The following is a 27,322-nucleotide window of genomic DNA, read 5'->3' on the forward strand; positions in this document are numbered from 1 at the left end:
TTAGTTAAGAGAAAAATAGGCAGAAGGGGAGAATCTAGTGCATATTGCTGGTGTTTTCTTGAATCTGGAAGTGCCAGAATTCATTATACAGTTGATTTCTTACTGTGAATTGTAAAGTTAGACATTCCCAGTCAATCCGGTCCTTCTATCTTCCCAACTTAAAGACTTGAGCCATGGCGGACCTTCCAACAAGAGTTGTCACACATGCTCCAAGTGCTGACTGAGACTTGGATATTTTCAGTTTATGCTGTTACCCAAGGAAACATTTTGTATAGTTTTTCTTCCTTCTTGTAAATAATCTTTAAACGAGAGAAATTCCTGCTAACCAGATTAATTTCCTTCTGGTTTAATTCCAGGAAAAGAAGAGCATGAAAGAGTGAGAGGGCCAGAGAGGACCTGGCTATAACAGTCTACATCTTTTCATTGGGCAATTGTTTATATCACAGTCTTAAGAATTTCACTTCTTCCCCTTCCTGTTTGTCTTCATGAGAAAATTAAACAGGACTCCAAACTGCGATTGTTTGTAAAGAACAGAGCATTATTTGGTTGGTAGGAAAGGCTTGTCTACAATTTTAGATAAACTTAAGTCCTGTATACTAGAAATAGACAAACACTAGTTCTGAACTAACAAACTGACTATCTTGTCTCCATCTCAGGTTTTCTGCTTATAATATGGCTATTTGCACAGGGAGGGTAGACTAAATTGTATAGAGTTCATGAATTCCACTAACAGTACACATTTAACCATGTGGTAAATAAAACAGAATTTTAGTGTATTCTGTTTCCTGATTCTCCTTCTATGTTCATACCTGAAATGCTTCAAAAAAAACTGAAAGAGAGGAAGCAGACCCATCCAAGGGTAAGGAAAGATGAGTTTTCTTTTTTGTTTTTGTTGTTGGTAGATGTAAGTTTTAATACACAAAGGGAACTTATATATAAGGTTTGTCTTGGGCAGCAGCAAGTCAAGTAGATCCCCATGCCTACTTGCCGAATCTTAAAAGTTTATATAGAGGTCTTAACTGGGTTCAATCACATATACCATCTAGATGGTCTCAGCACCACATCACTATCTCAAGGCTATGTCCTTGGGACAAATTTTTGGAGCAGGGAAGGCAAGTGGAACCCACATTCCAAGGATAGAGGAGGAGGTGAGGACCCTGCAATTGCCAGGATCCAGCTCAAGGGTCAACTAGCGGTCGTGTCTTTTTGATGACTTCCCCTAACATCTGTCAACCATCATTTTTATCTTTCTTCCTTTGTACTTCATGAACTTTTTATTTTATTTTATTTTATTTTATTTTATTTTATTTTATTTTACTTTATTTTATTTTATTTTAATTTACATCCAAATTAGTTAGCATATAGTGCAGCAATGATTTCAGGAGTAGATTGCTTAGTGCTCCTTACCCATTTAGCCCACCCCCCCCCACACACACACACACCCTCCAGTAACTCTCTGTTTGTTCTTCATATTTATGAGTCTCTTATGTTTGTCCCTGTTTTTGTATTATTTTTGTTTCCCTTCCCTTATGTTCATCCAGTTTGTCTCTTAAAGTCCTTATATGAGTGAAGTCATATAATATTTGTCTTTCTCTGACTAATTTCACTTAGCATAATATCCTCCAGTTCCATCCATGTAGCTGCAAATAGCGAGATTTCATTCTTTTTGATTGCCAAGTAATACCCCATTGTGTGTGTATGTAAATATGTATATATGTATATATATACACCATATACCACATCTTCTTTATCCATTCATCCATTGATGGACATTTGGGTTGTTTCCATACTTTGGCTATTGTTGACAGTGCTGCTATTAAACATTGGGGTGTATGTGTCCCTTCAAAACAACACATCTGTATCCCCTGGATAAATACCTAGTAGTGCAATCACTGGGTGGTAGGGTAGTTCTATTTCTAGTTTTTTGAGGAACCTCCATACTGTTTTCCAGATTGGCTACACCAGCTTGCATTCCCACCAACAATGTAAAAGAGATCCTCTCTCTTTCTCCACATCCTCGCCAACATCTGCGGTTGCTTAAGCTATTAAAGTTAGCCATTCTGACTGGTGTGAGGTGGTATCTCATTGTCGTTTTGATTTGTATTTCCCTAATGATGAGTGATGTTGAGCATATTTTCATGTGTCAGTTTGCCATCTGGATGTCTTCTTTAGAGAAGTGCCTATTCATGTCTTCTGCCCATTTATTCACTGGATTATTTGTTTTTGGGGTGTTGAGTGTGATAATTTCTTTATAGATTTTTGATACTAAGCCTTTCTCTGATATGTTGTTTGCAAATATCTTCTCCCATTCTGTTGGTTGCCTTTTAGTTTTGCTGATTGTTTCCTTCACTGTGCAGAAGATTTTTATTTTGATGAGGTCCCAGTAGTTCATTTTTGCTTTTGTTTCCCTTGCCTCCAGAGACGTGTTGAGTAAGAAGTTGCTGCAGGCAAGATCAAAGAGGTTTTTGCCTGCTTTCTCCTCGAGGATTTTGATGGCTTCCTGTCTTACATTGAGATCTTTCATCCATTTTGAGTTTATTTTTGTGTATGGTGTACACAAAAGACAGTGGTCCAGGTTCATTCTTCTGCATGTCACTGTCCAGTTTTCCCAGAACCACATGCTGAAGAGACTGTCTTTATTCCATTGGATATTCTTTCCTGCTTTGTCAAAGATGAGTTGGCCATACATTTGTGGGTCCATTTCTGGGTTCTCTATTCTGTTCCATTGATCTGAGTGTCTGTTCTTGAGCCAGCACCATACTGTCTTGATGATTACAGATTTGTAGTATAGCTTGAAGTCCTGGATTGTGATGTCTCCTGCTTTGGTTTTGTTTTTCAAGATTGCTTTGGCTATTTGGGGTCTTTTCTAGTTCCATACAAATTTTAGGATTATTTATTCTAGCGCTGTGAAGAATGCTGGTGTTATTTTGATAGGGATTGCATTGAATATGTAGATTGCTTTGGGTAGTATTGACATTTTAACAATATTTGTCCTTCCTATCTGGGCACATGGAATCTTTTTCCATTTTTTTGTGTCTTCTTCAATTTCTTTCATAATCTTTCTATGGTTTCCAGTGTATAGATTTTTCACCTCTTTGGATAGATTTATTCCTAGGTATTTTATGGTTTTTGGTGCAATTGTAAATGGGATTGATTGCTTGATTTCTCTTTTTGTTGCTTCATTGTTGGTGAATAGGAATGCAACTGATTTCTGGGCACTGATATTCTATCCTGCAACTTTGCTGAATTCATGAATCAGTTCTAGAAGTTTTTTTGGTGGAATTTTTTTGGTTTTCCATATAGAGTATCATGTCACTTGCAAAGAGTGAAAGTTTGACCTCCTCCTGGCCAATTTGGATACCTTTTATTTCTTTGTGTTGTCTGATTGCAGAGGCTAAGACTTCCAATACTAGGTTGAATGACAGTGGTGAGAGTGGACATCCCTGTCTTGTTCCTGACCTTAGGGGGAAAGCTCTCAGTTTTTCCCCATTGAGGATGACATTACCATTGGGTCCTTCATACATGGCTTTTATGATCTCAAGGTATGATCCTTCTATCCTTACTTTCTTGAGGGTTTTTATCAAGAAATGTTGCTGTATTTTGTCAAATGCTTTCCCTGCATCTATTGAGAGGACCATATGGTTCTTATCCTTTTATTGATGTGATGAATTGTGTTAATTGTTTTGTAGATATTGAAACAGCCCTGCATCCCAGGTATAAATCCCACTGGTCGTGGTGAATAATTTTTTTAATGTATTGTTGGATCAGGTTGGCTAATATCTTGTTGAGGATTTTTGCATCCATGTTCATCAGGGAAATTGGTCTATGGTTCTCCTTTTTAGTGGGGTGTCTGTCTGGTTGTCTGTCTGGTTTTGGAGTCAAGGTAACATTGGCTTCATAGGAAGAGTTTGGAAGTTTTCCTTCCATTTCTATTTTTTGGAACAGCTTTAAGAAAATAGGTGTTAACTCTTCTTTAAATGTTTGGTAGAATTCCCCTGGAAAGCCATCTGGCCCTGGACTCTTATTTTTTGGGAGAATTTTTGATTACTAATTCGATTTCCTTACTTGTTATGGGTCTGCTCAAATTTTCTATTTCTTCCTGTTTCAGTTTTGCTAGTGTATATGTTTCTAGGAATTTGTCCATTTCTTCCAGATTGCCCATTTTATTGGCATATAATTGCTCATAATATTCTTTATTATTGTTTTTATTTCTGCTGTATTGGTTGTGATCTCTCCTCTTTCATTCTTGATTTCATTTATTTGGGTTCTTTCCTTTTTCTTCTTGATCAAACTGGCTAGGGGGTTATCAATTTTGTTAATTCTTTCGAATAACCCGCTTCTGGTTCGTTGATATGTTCTACTGTTCTTTTGGTTTCAATAGCATTAATTTCTGCTCTAATCATTATTATTTCCTGTCTTGTGCTGGTTTTGGGTTTTATTTACTGTTCTTTTTCCAGCTCTTTAAGGCATAAGATTAGGTTGTGTAAGTGAGATCTTTCTTCCTTCTTTAGGAAGGCCTCGATTCCTCTTATGACTGCATTTGCTGCGTCCCAGAGGTTTTGGGTTGTGGTATTTTCATTTTCATTGGCTTACATGCTTTTTAATTTCCTCTTTAACTTCTTGGTTAGCCCATTCATTCTTTAGTAGGATGTTCTTTAGTCTCCAAGTATTTGTTACCTTTACAAATTTTTTCTTGTGGTTGATTTCAAGATTCAGAGCATTGTGGTCTGAAAATATGCATGGTATGATCTCGATCTTTTTGTACTTGCCAAGGGCTGATTTGTGTCCCAGTATGTGGTCTATTCTGGAGAAGGTTCCATGTGCACTGGAGAAGAATGTACATTCTGCTGCTTTAGGATAAAATGTTCTGAATATATCTGTTAAGTCCATCTGGTCCAGTGTGTCATTCAAAGCCATTGTTTCCTTGTTGATTTTTTGATTAGATGATCTGTCCATTGCTGTGAGTGGGGTGTTGAAGTCTCCTAATATTATGGTATTACTATCAATGAGTTTCTTTATGTTTGTGATTAATTGATTTATATATTTGGGTGCTTTCACATTTGGCACATAAATGTTTACAATTGTTAGGTCTTCTTGGTGGATAGACCCCTTAACTATGATATAATGCCCTTCTTCATCTCTTGATATAATCTTTATTTTAAAGTCTAGATTGTCTTATATAAGTATGGCTACTCTTTCTTTTGTTGACCATTAGCATGATAGATGGTTCTCCATCCCCTTACTTTCAGTCTGAAAGTGTCTTTAGGTCTAAAGTGGGTCTCTTATAAACAGCATATAGATGGATCTTGTTTTCTTATCCATTCTGTTACCCTATGTTTTTGACTGGAGCATTGAGTCTGTTGATGTTTAGAGTGAGTACTGAAAGATAGGAATTTATTTCTGTTATGTTGCTTGTAGACTTGGAGTTTCTGGTGGTGTTCTCTGGTCCTTTCTAATCTTTGTTGCTTTTGGTATTTATTTATTTATTTTCTCCCCTCAGAGAGTACCCCTTAAAATTTCTTGCAGGGCTGGTTTAGTGGTCACGAACTCCTTTAAGTTTTGTTTGTCTGGGAAACTTTTTATCTCTCCTTCTATTTTGAATGACAGCCTTGCTGGATAAAGAATTCTTGGCTGCACTTTTTCCTGATTCAGCACATTGACTATATCCTGCCACTTCTTTCTGGCCTGCCAAGTTTCTGTGGATAGGTCTGCTACAAACCTGATCTGTCTTCCCTTGTAGGTCAAGGACTTTTTTTCCCTTCATGATTCTCTCCTTGCCTGAGTATTTCATGAATTTGACTATGATATGCCTTGTTGATGGTCGGTTTTTGTTGAATCTAATGGGAGTCCTCTGTGTTTCCTGGATGTTGATGTCTGTGTCTTTCCCCAGGTTAGGAAAGTTTTCCACTATGATTTGCTCACATAACCCTTCCATCCCTATTTCTCTCTCTTCCTCTTCTGGGACCCCTATGATTCTGATGTTGTTCCTTGTTAATGAGTCACTGATTTCTCTAATTCTTAAATCGTGCTCTTTTGCCTTAATCTCCCTCTTTTTTCTGCTTCATTATTCTCTGTAAGTTTGTCCTCTATATCGCTGATTCTCTGTTCTGCCTCATCCATCCTTGCCACCATGCATCCATTTGAGATTGCAGCTCAGTTATAGCATTTTAATTTCATCCTGACTAGTTTTTACTTTTTTGTATCTCCACAGAAAGGGATTCAAGTCTATTTTTGACTCCAGCTAATATTCTTATTATCATGATTCTAAATTCTGGTTCAGACACCTTGCTTGTATCTGTGTTGGTTAAGTCCCTCACTGTCGTTTCTTCGTGTTCTTTCTTTTGGGGTGAATCTCTTCATTTCATCATTTTGAAGGGAGAAAAGGAATAATGAGGTAGAAAAAATTAAAATTAAAAAAAATTAAAATTAAAAAATTAAAAAGACACACACACAAAATCGAATAAATGATGCTAGATCCTAGGTGTGTTTTGGTCCCAGTGTTGAAAGTGGCTTGATAAATTAGAGAATAAAGGGGTAAAAAAAAGAAAGGAAAAAAAGGAAATCGTTTGAAAATTTGAAAAAATGAATACACTGAAGTCGACTAAACTTAAATGATGGAAGTAAAATAGAATTTGAAAAAATTTACACAAAAGTAAAAAATATAGTAGAAAAAAATTAAAGAAAAATATTTTTAATAAAAATTGAAACTAAAAATGAGTTTCTTCTCTTTCTGTATTCAAGAAAAAGAAAAGACACAAAAAAGAGAAAAAAGAAAAAAGAAAGAAAATTGAATAGACCAGCGAACAGACTGAAATACGACTGAAATCACTTCGTTTTCCCTTAGAAGTCAAACTATGAAGTGCTTTATAGTCCATAAACTAAGCAGGCGGAGAGACTTGTGTTCCTGAAGAGCAAGGTTGGCCTCGTTGGGTGGAGCTTAGTGTAACAACTTCATTCTCCACTAGATGGCGCTGCTTAGCTTACTGGGTGGATTGTTGTGGCCTTTGTAGGTGTGTATGCACTTGCGCAGGAGCAGTGAAAATGGTGTCACCCACCTCTTCAGGCTCTAGTATCAGAACTCTGTTCTCCCTGATCAGCAATCGCGCACCCATCCTTTGTCCTTGGCTTCCATCCACTCCCTGCTTCCACACTGTCCGTGACCAAGCCCCAGGCAGCACCTCCCCCTCCAAGTTTTGTCTAAGATGTGGATGCCCCAGCCCCCCACTTCTGAGGGACTGTGGCTTTGACCAGTGCCACCCCTCTGCAGAGGTTCTCACCAAGCAATGGAGGGTCTCACTGAGCAATGGCCAGTTACCGGCAGCACCCAGGAACGTTTGCAGGATCATGCTGTTACCAATGCCCAGAGACTGCTGCCAGGTGCCAGCCCACCCCAGAAAAAGTTCCCGAGACAGTGTAGCAGCAGAGCCTCAAGGATTGTGGAAAGTCACAACACACATCTGGCACCAGGCTTCACCCCCAACGACCTTGTTCCAGCACCAGCGAATGTGGCCACCTTCTGGGGTCTGCTGGGCCCAGGTGGCCTCACAGCCTCTACCACATGTCCTCCCAGCAGTGGAACCGCTTTTTCCCATGTGGCCTGAGAACCTCCCGGACTCCACTCTGCTCCTAGGGATTTGCCCTTCCCCTCAAGAGCACTGCCAGGTATCGAACTGCAGAGTTTCAGACTCTGTGCTCCCCTTGTTTACAGTCTTAATGGAATATAAACCCTCTCCTTTCTCCTTTCTCCCTTTTTAGCTCAGTCCCTGCAGCTGTTTCCAGTTTTCCACTTTCTCTCCAGCTGCTTTTGGGGAGGGGTGCTTTTCCTGTATTCTCCTCACCGTCTCCATCCTCTCTCCACCTGCAAAAGCACCTCCCTGCCCTTGGCAGCTTCTCTCCCCAAGTTCACCTCTCCGCACTATGTACCTGCTGAATTCTGTGGTTCAGGTTGTGCAGATTGTTGTGTTAATCCTCAGATCAGTTTTCTAGGTGTGCAGGATGGTTTAGTGTTGGTGTGGCTGTGTTTCATGGACGCGAGAGACACAAAAACCTTCCATGCTGTTCCGCCATCTTGAAAGATGGGTTTTCAAAGTAGTTTATCTTTGCCTTCCTACTCTCTCATGCTTCATAAACAAGCAAATAAATCTTTTTCCTCCTCAGTTAGAAACATTGGGCTAGAAATTAAAAAATGAGAGACCTCAGAAATGTCACTTATGAATTGACGCCAAATTTTTAAACTAGCTCTATTTCTTAACTTCTTCCCCTTTTAATTGTCATTTTATGTTTAGCTTTATATGTATATAATTGACACATAACATTGTCTAAGTTTGCGGTGTACAATGTGTTGACTCGACATTATACATTATACAGGTATTATGCATTTACGAAATTATTACCACAGTAATGTTAGCTAATACCTCCATCATATAATTACCATTTCTTTATTGTAGTGAGAACTTTTAAAATCTACTATTTTAGCAACTTTCAAGTATATGTAATACAGTATGGTTAACAGTAACCATTATAGTGTATACTAAATCCTCAGAATTTACTCATCACATAACTGAAAGTTTCTACTTTTTGAGCAATATCTTCCTTTTCCCCTACCCTCCAGTTTCTGGCAACCACCATTTTATTTTATGAGTTCAGCTCTTAGATTTCACACATAAGTGATTCCATATGGCATTTGTCTTTCTCTGTCTGACATATTTCACTTAGCGTGATACCCTCAAGGTCCATCCATGTTGTCACAAATGACAGGATTTCCTTCTTTTCTTTTCTTTTTTTTCATATTTATTTATTTTTGAGAGAGAGACAGAGTGTGAGTGAGGAAGGGGCAGAGAGAGAGGGAGACACAGATCTGAGGCAGGCTTCAGGCTCCGAGCTGTCAGCACAGAGCCTGATGCAGGGCTCAAACTCATGAATTGCGGGATCATGACCTGAGCCTAAGTCAGACACTTAACCAACTGAGCCACCCAGGTGCCCCTCCTTATTTTCATGGTTGAGTAAAATTCTATGGTGTGTGCGTGTCTGTGTGTGTGTGTGTGTGTGTGTGTGTATGATATATTCTTTATCCATTTATCTGGAGATGAACTTAGGTTGCTTTCATATCTTGGCTATTGTGAATAATACTGCAGTGAATATGTGAGGGCAGATATCTCCTTAAGATTCTGATTTCATTTTCTTTGGCTATATACCCAGAAGGAGGATTGCTAGATCATATGCTAATTATATTTTTAATTTTTTGAAAAATATCCATACTGTTTACTATAGTGGCTGCATCACTATTCCTAGGTATTTTATTGTTTTTGATGCTATTATGAATGGGATTGTTTTATTTCTTTTTTAAAAATGTTATGTATATTTATTTATTTTGAGAGAGACTGAGAAAAAGAGAGTGAGTGAGTGGGGGAGGGTCAGAGAGAGAGGGAGAAAGAGAATCTCAAGCAGATTCCTCACTGTCAGCACAGAGCCTGACACAGGGCTGGAACTCATGAACCAGGAGATCATGACCTGAGCCAAAAATCAAGAGTTGGCTGCCTAACTGACTGAGCTACCCAGGCACCCCCCTTTATTTCTTTTTCAGAGATTTTGCTGTTAGTGTATAGAAAAGCAACTGATTCTGCATGTTGATTTTGTATCCTGAAACTTTTCTAATATTTTATCTAATATTTTTTTGGTGAGGTCTTTAGGATTTTCTGCATATAAAATCATATCATCTGCAAACAAATTCAATTTTACTTCTTTCTTTCAATTTTGGATGCCTTTTATTTCTCATTCTTGTCTGATTTCTCTGGCTATTTCCATGTTGAATAGTATGGTGAGTGGGCACCCTTGTCTTTTTCTGATCTTAAAAGAAAAGACTTCTTGGGGTGCCTGGGTGGCTCAGTCCGTTAAGTGTCCAAGTTCAGCTCAGGTCATAATCTCATGGTTCATGAGTTCAAGCCCCACATCAGGCTCTGTGCTGACAGCTCAGAGCCTGGAGCCTGCTTTGGATTCTGTGTCTCCCTCTCTCTCTGCCCCTCACCCACTCACGCTCTGTCTCTCTCTGTCTCTCAAAAATAAATAAATGTTAAAAAATTTTTTAAAAAAAGGAAAGAAAAGACTTCCTACTTTCACTATAGAGTATGATGTTAGCTGTGGGCTTGTCATATATGGCTTTTATTATATTGAGGTACATTCCTTCTATACCCAATTTGATAAGAGTTTTTGCCATGAAAGGAGGTTGTATTTTTTCAAAAGCTTTTTCTGCATCTATTGAAATTATCACATGATTTTTACCTTTTATTACATTAATGTGATGTATCACATTTATTGATTTGTATATATTGAACCATCCTTGCATCCCAGAAATAAATCCCACTTGATAATGGTTTATGATCCTTTTAATGTATTGTTAAATTCCATTTGCTAATGTTTTATTGAGAATTCCTCTTTGCATGCTCATCAGAGAAATTGGTCTGTAGTTTTCTTGTAGTGTCTTTATCTGACTTTGGTGTTGGAATAATTCTGGACTCGTAAAATGCATTTGGAAGTTTTCCCTCCTCTTCAGTTTTGAAAGATTTTGAGAAATATTAGCATTAATTCTTCTTTAAATGCTTGGTAGAAGTCACCAGGGAAGCCATCTGGTCTTGAGTTTTTCTTTATTCGGGTATTTTTTATTACTAAGTCAATCTCCTTACTAATAATTGTAAACTGTTCAGGTTTTCTATTTCTTCATAATTCAGTTTCAGTAAGTTTTATGTCCTAGTATTTATCCACTCCTTATAGGTTATCCCATTTGTTGGTGTATAATTGTTCATAGTATTCTCTTATGATGCTTTGTATTTCTCTAGTATCAATTATAATATCTCATTTTTCATTTCTGGTTTTATTTTATTACAACTAAGCAGATTTCTCTTGGCTGTAAGCTGTGCTGCCGTGAGAGTGGTTGATGCGAGTTTCTTTTACCTGCTCTAATGGATCCAAACTTCATATTTTTTATTCTAATGGTGTGTTGGAACTTCTCCACTGGGGACCTAGACTTCCACAAAGTCTCTCTGGTCTCTGGGAAATTGTCTAAAACAGTGTTTTCCAGGGGTTTCCAGACCACAGAAAAGCAAGAGGGGCTGAAAATAATTCACAGATCACTGCAGGTCCACAGCTAGGGCTTGGGGCTGAGTTCTGTATGCCTACCCCTTGACACATGGGTGAGCAAGACTCCTTCTAGGTCATGTGGCATCTAGTGCTAGATCCCACAGCTCTTACAAAGATACTTTTTTCCATGGATAGATAGCAAATTGTTGTCAGGGGGAGGATGACACAAATGAGTGACATCTGATTATTCAAATCAGAGAATGATAATGTTAATTGAACATATACTATATGCCAGACACAAGGCCAGTCACCTTGCTTGCATTAATCCAGTTAATATTCTCACAATAATTTGATGAAGCACCTTGTATTATTATCATTATTACAATTGTCAAAGGAGAAAACTTAAAGAAGTTAAGTAACTTATTCATGATGCACAACTATACATAGCTTTCCACTCTTCATTGTTCAAGAATTAGTTACTATGTGCCAGGTGCTATTCTAGGCACTGGAAATAAATTAATAAATAGGCCAGACAAAGACCCTGCTTTCCTGAAGTTTATATTCTAGTAGAGAAAGCAGATAATCATCATGGGTTTTGTGGGTTTTTTAAATATGTAATCCTGAGTAGTAGAAAGTTCTGTGAATATTCATGTGAGATAATTAGCTAAAGAGTACTTTGCAGAAACTAAATGATTAGAATAACTGTCCCCTCTGAAGAAATAATATTCAACCTGAGATCCGAATGATAAAAAGATACCAGCCTTGAAAAGGTCTGGTGTTAACTATTCCAGGGAGAGAAGTGGCCCATGAATATACTTTAAGGAAGGCACATGCAGGACATATTAAAAAATAGAATAACCCACTGTGCATGGACCATAGTATACAAGTGGAAATGAGTTAGAGAAGCAAGCAAGGACCAGATTATGAAGGTCCTTAATAGTCCAGGGAGAGATACAATGACTGTACACTAAGTGACATGGAAAGCCATTGGAGAATTTGAAGCAAGAAAGTGATCTGATGTTAAGTCATGTTAAATATAATTTATTATAAAGATATAGAAATAGAGATACGATACATCTAGCCCTGGTTGCTAGGTGGGAAATAAAATAGAAGAAGCAATAAAAGAAGCAAAAAGACTGAAAAGCCTCTTATAGTAGTCTAAATGGGAGGTGATGGTGGCTTTGACAGAGTAAATGGTATAAGGGAAGGGACTTCAATACGTTTTGAATGTATAGTGTATTTATAGTTGACTGGATCCACTAAAGAATTAGATAAGGATAATCTTAAAAACAGAAATCAAGGTTGACTCTCACATTTCGGGCCTAAGCAATTTATTTATTGGTAGTAGCATTAACTGAAATGTGCAGAAATAGCTCCTGACATCTGCTCTGAGCAACATGGAATAGATGCCTATTTGATTGGGCACATGACCTAGCTGGCAGTGTGGAAAGGGAAATGAAAAGGGAAGTCCATAGATCCAGTTTTACCACTAATAGTATGACCTGAAAGTAAATCACTTCATCTTTCAGAGTCTTAAGTATAAAACAAGACAAACAAATAACCCTTCCCTACTACCCCTTCACACAGTAAAAGGACTATATCTCAACTCCTATCTTCCATTCTTTTTGTGCATACAACTTCCATCTCAAATCACTATCTTCTGTTTCTGCTTATTTCTCACCCCTGCTACTACAATATCTCTTGAAATGCAGACTAATAGCAATTGCTTTTTTAACTGAAGGGAGAAAGATTCAATAAGGCAGAGAAGTAACATAGAAACTTTCCCATCAGCAATTGTGGTTAATCATGACAAATACATCTGTACTGCACTAGCATACAAATTTTCCATTGTATCATATATCCAGCTCCTATCCCTTTTATGAACTATCATCATCAACTCTCCTTAAATCATTAGTGACCTTCCTCCATATTACTTTCTCCCTGGAGATCACCTGTAACATGCCTATTCTTCAGCTGTCAGGCTTTTTAAAGCCTCAGGAGCTGGTAAACTGTTCCATCACCTACAGTGCCAACCCGATTGTTGTTCACAGGGTAGATCTTAGACTATTAAAAATCGTTAAGATAAAAATTTTCTTTCTTTTTATTAAATTTCAAAGTAAACTACTATCGGTAATAAAATAAATATTTTAGATCATTCAAACACATACTATTGAAAGATACCTAAATTAACTTGACAAGGTCTGGAAAGCTTTAAGTTTACATATAGTATAAGTTGATAATATTTAAAATCATGCTTAAACTATAATAAAATAACTGATGATGTCATACTAAGTCCTTCACATTCACTATTCCACAGTCTGTTGAAAAAATTGGAAGATGTATCCAGTTAAAAAAAATATTAGACTAGGGTCATACCTCATATTATTCATGAAGATATAGATAAGTTATAGCAAACAAATATGAAAATCAAAATTAGGGAACCTGAGTGGCTCAGTTGGTTAAGCATTGACTCTTGATTTCGGCTCAGGTCATGATCTCACCATTCATGAGTTCAAGCCCCTTGTCAGGCTCTCCCTTTTCTCTGCCTGTGCTTTCTCTCTCTCTCTCTTTCTCTCTCTCTCTCTCTCTCTCACACACACACACACACACACAATAAAGAAATAAAATAAAACTTAAAAAAAACAAAATTAAAGTAGGAAAAGATTGTATAAGTTGACATTACTGTAACTTTGGAAAGAGAAAAAAACCTAATTACAACACAAAACATAGAGACACAAGGAAGAAATTGTTAAGTTTACCACATTATAAAAACTTCTGAATAAAAAATAAGAAAAATTTTTAGAAGTAAACAATGAAAGAAAAATATTTTAAATATAAATAATATCCAAAATACCTCAATAATTCCTCTAATTCAATTTTTTGAAAGGAATTAACCAAACCCAACAGAAAAAAAAAAATGTGCATGGAAATAAAAATGCCAATAAACCTATCAAAGAATATTAACTAAGAATAAAGAAAATGAAAATAAAATACATATCATTTTTCACTCATTACATTGGGAATAATATTTTTAAAATACGAATATCAATGAATACGTGTAAAGAGATATTCTTATGAACTCTGATTGAAAATGTAAACTGTCAGAGACTATATGAATGGTATTTGTCTGTATTAATAAAACTTAAAAACACAGGTTTCCTTTTACCTTGTAATATTCTGATATATTCATGAAAAGCAAAAGGCATGAACAAGGTTTTCTGTGTAATGAGTTTGGACTAACATAAAATGTAAAGAGATGTAAATGTCCATCAACAATTGAATGATCAGGCTGTTGAAAACCAAGCGGTATTTTATAGGATGTGAAGACATTTAACGACCTTCAGGAGACACTATCCTATCAGGAGAACATTACATGTTAATACATATGATACTGTTCATGTGTTTTAAAATTGTCAATTTCTTTTGTTTCGTATGCACATATGTGTATGAAATACATTTTGAAGTTTAACAAAAGTATATATCAAACATCTAATCATGGTCAGTGTTGGGAAAGAAAATGGCAGAAGGTAGATAGGGCTATCAAAAACGACTTTTGCTTTACCTGCCTTGCTTACATATTTTGCAATGAGAACATACTGAATATATGAGTGGAGTAATTACATTAAAAAATAAAATGAGTAACTGGAGAAGACTTCTTAGGTTTAAGCCAGAGAAATAAATCATTGTCAGACTTAGCCCAAAGATCACATTTTTTTTCAAAAAGAAGCATTAAGTCTATACCCAAGCACAGATTTCAACATCCATATGTTGAGAGGCTGAAAATAAAATGAAATCCAGAATAAAAAATTTCAAGATGTACTCATCTTTATTTCATTTTGAATTAGTACTCATGTGTTAATATATAAATAAATTATTCTCATTATTAAGCCTTTGTTCATTTGAAACTTTGAAAGATGATATGAAGAAAAGAGAAATAAGACATATTTCTGAGTTTCCCTTATATAGTTCAAAAAGAAATATGGGAATAATCCAATTAGCAGTAACTGTTTATAAAAATCCAGTCTTGTGTGCAGGTCCAAACGTGTCTTGGTATCAGTATAATCAACATGCAGGTAGTAAGTATGACTTACTACCATCTGCAAGAGCAGATGTGATTCTTCTGGCTTTTCTTTCATCCTATAGACTCCCTTTCAGACTATGTGACATGGCTTAAAAAATCATATACATATTCCAAACCCAAAAAGAGATTATAGAAACATCACCATTAGTAAATAGGTTAAACTTCAGCCACAGATAAGACAAAAAACATAGTTTTGGACCTATAACTAATTTTTAACTTCAGATATTAATATTAAACCAAGAAAACAATCAAATGAAATAGCTCTAAATCCCCAGAGATGGAGGGCCTGGGTGACTCAGAACTCTTGATGTCTGCTCAGGTCATGATCTCAAGGTCATGAGATCCAGCCCCATGTCTGGCTCCATGCTGAAAATGCTGAGCCTGCTTAAGATTCTCTCTCTCCTTCTCTCTCTGTCCCTCCTTGCTCTCTCTCTAAAATTAAAAAATAACAAATACATCCCCAGAGATACTGAAGAAGTCAAAGAATTAGGGCAGTGGAAAGCCCTCTTAAGCATTTGTTAAGTAACCAACTATATCTATTATGCAGCTATCATATGAGATTAAAAGAAAAAGACATAATTTTCCAGAAACAAGCTATTTATATGAACAATTTTACCCATACCAAAAAATAAGGGAAAAATTGGAATTGTTCATATACCCCAAAGTCTTTATAGTATAGTCGGTTTAATAGAGTAATTGTTCAAGATTACTTTATTGAACTAAAGTCTATGCAGGCACTTCCAGAGACACCTAGTAAGGGATAGATAAACATTAATTGAACACCTAGCAGATGCAATACTCCAAGCTAAGCATAGAGAAAATGGTAGTATAGACACTGTAAACAGGATCAAGATATAGTCCATGCTCATTTGAAGCTTAAAGTCTAAACGAGAATATAAGTATTGAACTATTAATGTCAGTGATGATTGGTTAGTGATGAATATTGTGCTGAGAGTAAATAATTGATCTTACCTATTTTGAAGGTGTGAACTGGGGTCAGTGAAGGATTCTCTGAAGAAGTGACATTTAAGTTAAAATGTGAAGGATTAGTAGGAATAACTGTATAAAGAAGTGAATAGAGAGTTGCAGAAAAGTATTTCCCAAAGAGGGAAGAGCATGTGCGAAGGTCCTGAGGCAGACAAGAAAACAATATTGGAAGAAGACCAGAGATCATAGCTCAAGAGAGAGCATTGTGAGAAATGAAGTTATTAAGGCAGGCAGGTCTTAGATCAGATAGGGCTCTATAGACCACATTAAGGATTTTAGAGCTAAGAAACAGTCAAATCAGTTAAGGGTTTTAACTATAAAAAGAATATGGTAAGTGTAAAGATATCTTGAGTATTGTATGAAGACTAATCAGAGGGCATCAGTGGTACATGTGGGAAAATCAAAGAGGAGGTTTTTACAGTATTCACATGAGAAGTGAATCAGCTACGGTGAAGATGTTTGGGATGAAGAGATTCAAGAGAACGCTGTGTAGGTGGAATTCATAGAACTGAATATGTGGAAATAGGAGAGAAAGAAGGTGATGTTCATAATGTCTCACAGATTTTTGGCAGGGACATATGAAAAATCTATCAGGATTCTTATGAAGTATGGGTACAGGGTTTGGACACTTCTGTTTTGCAGAGCTTTGCAATGCAGCCCCTGTGAAGATCATTTGAGATCACTTGGATAATATTCTGCAGTCACCAGGAAAATGTATACTCTGTAGACTATCTCCAAGGATTCCTAGAAACTTTTCTGTGGAATAGTCCTTGAAAGAAGCTTGTGATTCTGTACCTGAGAGCACTGATATTAGGTGCTCTAGAAATGCTGAGAGAAGTAGCTCTAAGCCAAAGGAGGAAGGAAGAATGATTGTCTCTGGGAATCCCACAAGAATGACAGGGAGTTCAAAGGATGCCAATAAGCCCAGGGCAAAAGAATTTGTATCACAATCCTTTGCTAAGTATTTCTGACAAAGAAGAAATTGTTCTCTTTATTATAAAATCTCCCTAAAAGATGCTGACAATTACTTACCAATAGAGTTGGAATCACAGAAATTCTGGATCAAGATTTGAACCTGTGACAAACAATTTGATATCATTCCCTAATTATTAGTGACAGAAAGTGTCAAGAAAGTGGAATGTGATGTAGGCATCTAGTTGATTTTGTCCATGTAGAATATTAGAATTAAACATAGGCATAATAATAATATATATGGCATAGGAAATGCATACACACACAGAGTTAGAAATGTTTACTAGGATACATATTTATATATTATATCTGGGTTCCTTTGTTATATAACCCCCCCCCTAAATTACTTATTAGTGGATGATCATTTGTTTTCTAGTCTCCTCCTTTGAGATACATTTTTAAATAGAATTCTTAAGCTTCTAGGAGTTATCTTTTGTCCTACAGTTAATCTCTTAATAAGACCAATTTAGCTTAATATAAATGGTAAGGCATAGCATTCTACTCACTGCACAATTCTGAACTTGCTCAGAGATTGCATTTGAGCAGACTGGCCTTACCCATGGGCAGAGTTCGTTAAAAGACACTTGGTATGGTTTCAGAACCACAGAGAAGACTCAAGTTTTTGACCCCTGTTAAGTGTTCTGAGAAGAGTTATTTAAGACCTTGGCAACCCATCAGAGAACGTATTGTATGTAAGAACTGCATTAGGCAGTTCTTACAATCAATCTGAAGGATACAGGACTCAGATGTGGGTAAAGTGCATAACAACAGCAGGGCTACATTTGCAAAAGAGGAAATCAGCATAGAATAAAACGTCTGGATGACAATTACCAGGGTGAGCTAGAATATCACCTGTGAATGAGGTGTATTTCTAGATGTGAAAGAATAATAATCTTCCATTTTAATTTCTTGGATGGTCTATTTCCTTTTTTTACACACTCATACTGCCATTATTGGTTTAATTTCATTAGCCACTGTTGAGTGGCCTGCCATTTAGAATGAGTTTGCATTCCATTTGTTGACAGTGAAGGATTTGCAGGTGGCATTATTACATATTATCTTAAGGATTGAAGGTGTCACTAGCTTTCAATTTACCCTAACTAAAGAATTTTTTTCCCAATATCCTTCCTGATACCATTTTTCATTCGATCTTCATAAATGTTTATTAATAGTGCACAAATTCTTCTTTAAGTATTGAACATGCCAAAAGAGGTATTTGTTTTTCTGCTTCTCTACTCCCGTATTTAAACATGTTACATAAATATGTCCACACCTAAATCTGTCCCATCTTGTTGATCCATTTTTAAAATTCACACCTTGTCTTGTATAAACACAACCCAACCGTGAAAGTAATTTCTTTGTGAGTCATAACCTTGCAAACATTAAAGTAATTGTAAAAGCATCTCTTGTTAGCTTGCAATTAGGGTATTAAGTTTGATATCATGCTGTATTATATTTTTTAAAAAGGTCATAAAGGGTTTTATCTCTTAATGCTCAATAGCATTTAGTCATAAACACATACTAAGATAAAGCTAAATATATATTCATTTCAACACCTTCAAAAATAATTAGTTTTCCTGGGTGTATCATGGCAGATGGAGCTGTTTTCTTAAAGAGTATGTATAGAACATGTAAACTGAGCAGGTACCTATAGGCATGCCACAATACGCTGGAATGGTCTGTGTATTTGATTAGCCATAGTATTTTTAAATGAAGCTGTCATCTGCAATATCAGGGGAAAAAATGATCCATTGTAAAACAATGAATTTGAACCAAATATAGCTTTAGAGTTCAACTCTCTCTATATCTAGCAGTGACTCAGAGACTGTATAATTCAAGTGCAAGAGGATTACAAAGGCAAATACACCCCTATTCAATAAGATCTGATGATATTCCTCTCCTTCATATCCAAGAACTGGATTACTTCTAGAAATCTATGTAGCAGGCTAAGTTCTAGCAAGGTGCACATTATCTGCCAAAACTCTCCTGCAGCAGGGTTTCAAGCCAAATGGAGAACCTTTGGTAGCAGAAGCTACTTCTTTTCCTGTGTTTATTAACTCATTTATTAATGACTCTTCCCTCTCACTCATTTGCCCTACATTGGATGTCCTTAATATCTGTCAGAGCCATACCCTGTTCTCCATCACAAACATTTCCTAGATTGGATTTGTTACCATTTCTTACCATTTATTGAAATGTTTCCTAATTGATCTACTAGTGTCCAGCTTAATTCCCTTCCAATTCATTCACTACTCATTCAAACACAAATCTCATCATGCCATTCTGCTTAACATATTCTAATGATCTCCTCAGTAACTCCAGGACTACAGGGCAACACTTCTATTTATTAGTTTTAAGTTGCACTCTTTTCAAAGCTCCTTTTCCATTATCATGCCCACTTTGTGCCTACACTCAGACACCTTCTGCTCTAACTTCTCTAAACATGCTGTGCTTTCCTAATTAAAGCTCTTTGCTGAGAATGCTGTTCAAAAGTTAGTTCAAGTATCTCCTCTTTCCTGAAGATTCCTCAGCAAGTGTGCACTATAGGAATGTGGGATGTGGTGAAAAGCTTGCTCTGCAAAACAGCTGGTGTTTGAAAGTTCTGGGATCAAATTCTAATTCTCTGGCTAGCTTTGTGGTCCAGAAAAACTGGTTGGTCGCCATACATAACAGTCAACCATCTCCACCTTTACTAAATGGGTGCCACCACAAAGGAAGAGGACAGGTGGTCAATGCCTGAGCACCCATGGTCCTTCCTACTCTGACTGTGACAATTTTTCTTTTTATTGAGCTATAATTGTCATACAGCCTTGACTAGTTTAAGGAGCACAACATGTCAATTTCAAACATTTATATATTGCAATATATATAATTACCACCATAACATTAGCTAACACTTCCAGCATATCATATGATATCATTTTCATTTCTTTCTTGTGGTGAGAACATTTAGAATCTAGTCTCTTAGAAACTTTGAAGTATGCATATAGTATTATTAACTATAATCACAATCCAGAATTTATTCATCTTCTAAATGCAAGTTTGTACCCTTTGATTAACATCTCCCTACAATTCTAAGAAAGAAGAACAAAGCAGGAAACATCACACTTCCTAATTTCAAAACCACTGTAATCAAAACAGTATAGTACTGGCATAAAAACAGAAACACAGAGACCAATGGAAAAGAATGGGGAGTCCAGAAATAACCACCTGCACGTCAAAAGCTAAGTATTTGACAAGGGAGCCAAGAATACTCAATGGTGAAATAATGGTCCCTGCAATAAATCATGTTGGGGAAAATGGATAAATACACGCATAAAATGAAGTTGGACCTCTTTCTCACACAACTCACAAAATTAATTCAAAATGGATTCAGGACTTAAGGATAAAATCTAAAACCATAAAACTCCTAGAAGAAACCATAGGGAAAATGTTCCTTAACATTGGTCTTGGCAAGGATTTTTTGATATGATACCAAAAGCACAAGCAAAAACAGCAAAAATCAACACATAGGACTACATCAAACTAAAAGCCTCTCACAGCAGAAGAAACAATCAATGAAATGAAAAAGGAGCCTATGGAATGGGAGAAAATAATTACAAATCATACATCTGATAAAGGGCTAATATCCAAAATACATAAGGAATTCATACAACCCAATAGCAAAAACAAAAACAAACAATCCTATTAAAAAGTGGGCAAGGGAACTGACATTTTTCCAAAGAAGACATACAAACGGCTAACAGGTACACGACAAGGTGCTCAACATCACTAATCATCAGGAAAATGCAAATTAAAATCACAGTCGGTATCTCCTCACACCTGGCTGTGACAGTTTGCAAGTTTGCCAGCCTGTCATCCTTCAGGGCTCTGCACACAGTTTAACCCAACCTTGCCATACCTGAACTATGATTCTCTCTGCTTCCTCTTAGCCATTATGGATTCCTACAAACCGTCTCTAGTGCTTATTTTTTGCCTGCTGCCTCTATAGAGGCATACAGCCTCTATTGGCCATACAGCCCAATCTCTAACCTTGATTTGGTCTTTAAATTGATATATAGATAAATGGATTTAGCAGCACACACTTTTTTGATGTATGAAAGTACCCTCTACTTCAGCTATAGTTTTTGCCCACATTAATTGGATAAGTTTGCATCGCCCTACATCTCTCTGACCTATGCTCTCACCCTGGTACTCATAGCCTATTCTATCTGAATCACATGATAGCAATAATTATAATTTATGGTACACCTACTATGTACTAGTCAGAATACAAGACACTTTGTATACATTGTATTATTTAATTTCCCCACAATCCCAGGTGTAGGTGTTACTTGCACCACTTTAAAGTTGAGGAAATGAAAGCAGAGAGGTTGAGTACTTGCCCAGTCACACCTTGTAAGCACAGTATTACTGCACACACACATACCAAGTCAAGCCACAGAAAAGGTGGAAGAATACAAACATGTGTGAGTGTGTGTGTGTGTGTGTGTGTGTGTGTGTTTGTGTGTGCAGGGATGAGGAAGGGGTGATCAGGGAGGGGAGAGAAGTAAACTTACAGAGAAAAAGAGCATACCTCAGAGGGACTTAGAGCATAGCCCTCTACTTGAGTATTTGACATGATACATCTAACCCCAAATCTCTCACCCAACATACCTCTTCTAACCATATTCCTAGATCCTGAGCTCAAGCCAGAAGGCCCAAAATCTCATGGCAACTGCTTCTGTTGTCCAGGCCCAAGGGACGTCTGTCACATACAGGTAAGTCCAGATGCCTTAATCCTGAGTGGTATGGTCAAAAGCAGTTGGAGCCTAGGGAGACAGAAAATGAGACTCAAGAGTATCATTAGCTGCTTTGCTGAGTTAGAGAATTTTGTAAGAAACAATTTTGGCCAGGAATTTTTTTTGGGGGGGGGGGGCTGGAATTTTGAAGGAGGTGACAGTAGAATATAAACAGTACTTTGCCAGAATTCAAAAGGAAGTTAACTGCAGGAAGCCTTATCTCCCTGCAGTTGAAAAGAAAAGTTGAAAGAAGAAAATAATTGAACTAGAACTGTTTCCTTCAAGATTGGGGCCTTAAGAAAGGTTCTGTGCTGTGAAAAATAAGCATTATAATAACACAGTTGCCATTTAATAAATACCTACTTTGTGCAAGATATTTTGTCATCCTGATCTCATTAACCTTACAACAACCTTATAAAAGGGGTAATATTTCCCCCCCTTATATCTAACAAAATCAAGGCTGCAAAAGATTGGGTAACCTGCCACATGAGTCAGAGTTCTCCAGAGAAATAGAAACAATAGGAGATACACACACACACACACACACACACACACACATATATATATATGTATGTATATGTATATATGTATATGTATACATATATATATCCTACATAAAAAAATATATATGGAAAGAGATTTATTATAGAGAATTACCTCACATGATTCAATAAGTCAACAAGTCCTAAGATGTGCAGTCAGCCACTTGGAGACCCAAGAGAGCCAATAGCATAATTCTAGTCCAAATGTCTACAGGCTCAAGACCCAAGAAGAGCCAATGTTTCAGTTCAAATCTGACGGCAGAAAAAAAAACAATATCTGAGCCCTAAAGCAGTCAAGAGAAGGAATTCCCTCTTATTTGGGGGCAGATCAGTCTTTTGGTCCAATTCAGGCCTTCAAGTGATTTGATTGAAATCCACCCAGATTAGAGAGAGCAATCTCCTCTACTCAGTCTATTGATTTAAATGTCAAACTCATCCAAAACTACTCTCACAGAAACATCCAGAATAGTATTTGATCAAATATATGGGTACCCCGTGACCCAGGGAAGTTGACACATAAAATTAACCATCACACTTGCCTAAAGATATCTAATTTGTAAGTGCTGAAGATGGGATCTAGACCCAGATCTGTCCTCTTCAAAAACCAACAGTTATTGCTCTGTTCCAGAAACACAGGACCATGGAATTACCTGGAATGTTATGATTTTATTACTTAAAAGAGCTGTGCTGAGACCACAGAAAAATTAGTCTATGAGTGATTTACACACACACACACACACACACACACACACACATATTCACTCAACATGCATAACAATACACACACATGCACACACAATTTTAGGACATTAGCTAGATAGGTAAACATTTAATTTTTGTACTTGAAGCAAATTAGGTATGCTGGAGCTGGAATGCCTCAGAAAAGGAGAAAAAGATCAATAGTACCAAAGGTGCTGTGGGACAGGGCAAAGCCAGCCACCTGGTTTCTTGCAGTAACATAGAACAGTTTTGTTCAATGGCCACAAGTTCCACCACCTCAAATGAATTATTTGTCAGTTTGATTATAGTCAAATAAAAAGCAAAACTTAGGAGTGCCTGGGTGGCTAGGTCAATTAAGCAGTTAACTTTGGCTCAGGTCATGAGCTCCATGATTCATGAGTTCAAGACCCACATCAGGCTCTCTGCTGTCAATGCAGAGACTGCTTTGACCTTCTGTCTCCCTCTCTCTCTGCCTCTCTCAAATAAATAAATAAATAAATAAATAAATAAATAAATAAACATTTAAGAAATAAGAGTAAAAGTCAGTTTGAAATCATCCTGCCATATACTTGCAATGGTATCTTTCTTGCAATGTCTCAAGAGAAAAGGGAGAATCACATTTCTTTGGTTAAAATAAGGAATTCAACCCCCCCAAAATACAGGTGATCAGTAATCCTATTCTGTCCAGACAGCTTAATGACTTTCTGGAAATCAAACATCAGGAATATATTAAGGAATTAGCTGCTAAAATTGTAAGTCAATTCTATTTTGTTCCCATGGTTTCATGTGACATTATATTCTCCAGGAGGGGAAACATAATGCTCAAAATGTGCCTGGTTCAGGATGTATCTATGTGTATAGAAATTATAACCCCTTGTTAAGTAAAAACTATTTATACATGAATGCTATTCATAAAACCCACTAACTGATATAACCATATGCCCTTTCCTCTGTGCAGTTTTACTAACCAAGTGTGTACTATTTTTAAACTTGTCTGAGGCTTTATGAAAAAATCAGTGAGCTTCTAAATCCATCAAAATCCAATGATAACCCTCCAACATTTCTTCAGCATCAGATGATTCTGGGGGACAAAAAAAAGAGAACATTCTTGATTACTGAAAGAATGAAATCCAACAAATTGGGAGCAATTTGATTCCTAGCAAGACTCTATACCTGAGGACTAATAATCAGTTGTGATATGCTACGTCTTAGAAAAGATACTCTGAGGTTATGCACATCATCTATCTAATTTGCAGAAATTTTCTGAGTCAAGCAGGTCTGAACCAGTGTACTATGGCTTCCTCTGCTTTCTTCAGAGAAGTGTCATGTGGTAAAATATTACTTACAATGGGAAGCCCTGAAGAAAATATTAACGTTTTACTAAATCTATGGCTGGAGGCTGCTGATATGAATTTATATAAAGGCAAAATAAATTACAGTTGGGGGTTAAAATGTCATGGCTCACTCTTTCATAGAAAGGGAAACTGCAGCCTAAATGAGACAGTGCAGACTAAGAGTTGGACTTGAGCTCTAAACCGCAACCTGGGCCTGTCATGGTCGTAACACCACCCAAGTCATTGTCCTTACGTCCTTTATATGCAATTCCTAGTATGAGAATAATAGTTACTTTGTATTTCAAATGCATGTTATGATGATTCTGTGGAGAAATACCAAGGAAGAAAATGGATGAGAAAACACCTGCACTGACAACAGAAAAAGACTGGCCATGAGAAGGTAAATGAGAATAAAATGTAGCACTAAAGATCTTGAGGAAGAAAGGTAAGAGGAGCAAAATAGGGAATAGAACAAAACAGAGCAGAAACCAGGATTCCCAAATTATACTAATTATGGATGTGGCGAGAAGGAGGGTTAGAAGCTACTGGGTAGAAAATTTAATGGTGAAAGAGGGAAAAGAGGAACAATATAGTCATGAAAAAGGGGGAGAAAAAACTCTGGTGCTATCTGGTATCCACTGCTTTCCCAAAGGACCCTGAAGGGGAAAAAGAAAGGTCCTGAGGCACATAATAATCGAAGCATTCCGTAGCATATTTACATCCTCATATCTTTATGTGTTACAGCATGTTTACTTCTTTCTTTCATTTGGTAGAAGAGAGCAGACCAGAGAATCTTAAAAAAATTTTTTTGTTATAATTATAAACAGGCAAAGATGCAAACAAGTTAGCAATTGCCCATGTACGGATTAGGTTATGAAACTTTGACTAACAAGACACTGGAAATATTTCCAAGACACATTTTTGCAATGATTCAAATGTCAGGGTTGTATGATGTAAGCTTGGGAAATAGCACACTGATTTATTTTCAAAGATTTATTTGAGGAAAGGAATCAGAAATACAAGCTGCAATTTGTAATAGCACTGTTTAAAAAGCCAAAAATAAAGATTGTTTACATATTGTATTAGAAATGAAATATCTACTAGAGACAACAGCTTTTTGTGTTCAACGAGTACTATAGTGTTAGAGTTCACCAAATAACTTCATAAGCTGATATAAAATCAGCATAAAACAATAGGAGCTCAAGAAGAACTGAAATTTTGCATGGCTAAAATAAGCCATCCACATGGATATGTTCTTGATCCTTTAGCCACATAAATCTGGTAAGAAAATAGATGAGTCAGTAAGAGGAATAGCAACTAGCAAGATCAGATAAGTAAACAGCTGGTTGATGGATTCACTTCCAGGTTGACTTCTTTGCTCTATAGATTTATTTACTTGAGATGAAAGGAGATATAATGCGGACCTTCAGGGAAAAGGATCTTCTGGGATGGGTAATTCTATTTGTTTCAAGTAGTGCTTTATGATCACCACACTGGTCACAAATGCCCTCTGCCCTCCAAATCACCATAGTGAAAGACTGTGTGCTAACAGAGAGGAAGTACATGTTAATAGAAGTGAAGAGAAGGGAAAAACAGCATATCCCATGGAAATACTCAACACTTCATTCATTCATGTCACTGAAAGGTCCCTTCCCTGTCACCTCATTCAACTTCATAAACTCAGTGCCTAACACTGCTTAGTAGATGAAAGCCACCCAAAAAATATTCTTTGAAAAATTAATCGTTCAAATCCACTGCCATTACACTCCCAATAAAGACTTTGAAAAACTATTGTTATTGGTGCTCTTTGCCAATACAATGAAGGGTATACAGCATTTCTGAAGCTAATACACATTCCAGAAGATCCTCTTCCATGAAAGTTCAATTTTTGGTTCTTTTTTCCCTTTTAACAAGACCATTTGTAAGGATCAACATATTTTCATCATGTTTAATTTTTAACATTCTTATAAATATCTTATTATTCTTTCTTAGTTTGGACTGTTTTAACAAAACACTCATAAATAACAAACATTCATTTCTCATTGTTCTGGAGGCTGGAAATCTAAGATCAAGACATTGGCAAATGCAGTGTCTAGCAAGAGCCAGCTTCTTGACCTTCTTTCTGCTGTGCTACACATGGTGGAAGAGGGGAGAGAGCTCTCTGAGGCATCTTCTATAAGGGCACTAATCCCAATCATGATGGTTCCACCCTCACGACCTAATCACCACCCAAAAGCCCCAAGTCCTCACACCATCACATTGGGGATTAGGTTTCAACATATGAATTGAGGAGGATACAAATATTCATGCATAGAATTCTGCCATTGACCCCCCCCAAAATTCATGTCCTTCTTGAATGCATAATACATTCATTCCATTGGAATAGCCCCCAAAGCCATAACTCATTCCAGCATCAAATCTAAAGTCTAAGTCCAAAGTCGCATCTAAACATCATCTATATCAGATGCAGTAAGTCTCACTTACTGTGATTCATCCTGGGACAAACTGATCTTTAGCAGTAAACCTGTGAAATCAAACAAGTTATCTGCTTCTGAAACACAATGGTAGAACAGGTGTAGGACAGATACTCCCATTCCAAAAAGGGAGAATTAGGAAATAAGAAAGGAGTGATGTTATTGAGCAAGCCCCAATTCCAACTGGGAAAATTCCAATAGACCTTAGGCTCAAGGACAATGCTCTTTGACTCAATGCTCTGTCCTCTAGGCCCACCAGAGAAGGGGTCCTGCCGCTGCAGGTTTCCAGAAACCTGAGGTTCTGGGCAACCCTGTCCCCACAGGTTGGCTGGGAGTCCCCACCTTCGCTCTCTGCTTG

General features: G+C 36.9%; 1 long non-coding RNA gene across 2 annotated transcripts in view; it reads right to left on the reverse strand.

Annotated features, from left to right (window-relative positions):
• LOC131483800 (uncharacterized) overlaps positions 1–27,322 on the reverse strand; it is a 334,156-nt gene that overhangs the window by 204,258 nt on the left and 102,576 nt on the right. For both annotated transcript variants that reach the window (XR_009247928.1, XR_009247929.1), the window contains exon 3: positions 21,770–21,924. This is a non-coding gene — a long non-coding RNA (uncharacterized LOC131483800). The remainder of the gene's footprint in view (positions 1–21,769; positions 21,925–27,322) is intronic.

Source organism: Neofelis nebulosa, chromosome 1, assembly GCF_028018385.1.
Source record: "Neofelis nebulosa isolate mNeoNeb1 chromosome 1, mNeoNeb1.pri, whole genome shotgun sequence".
Classification (NCBI taxonomy): Eukaryota; Metazoa; Chordata; class Mammalia; order Carnivora; family Felidae; genus Neofelis; species Neofelis nebulosa.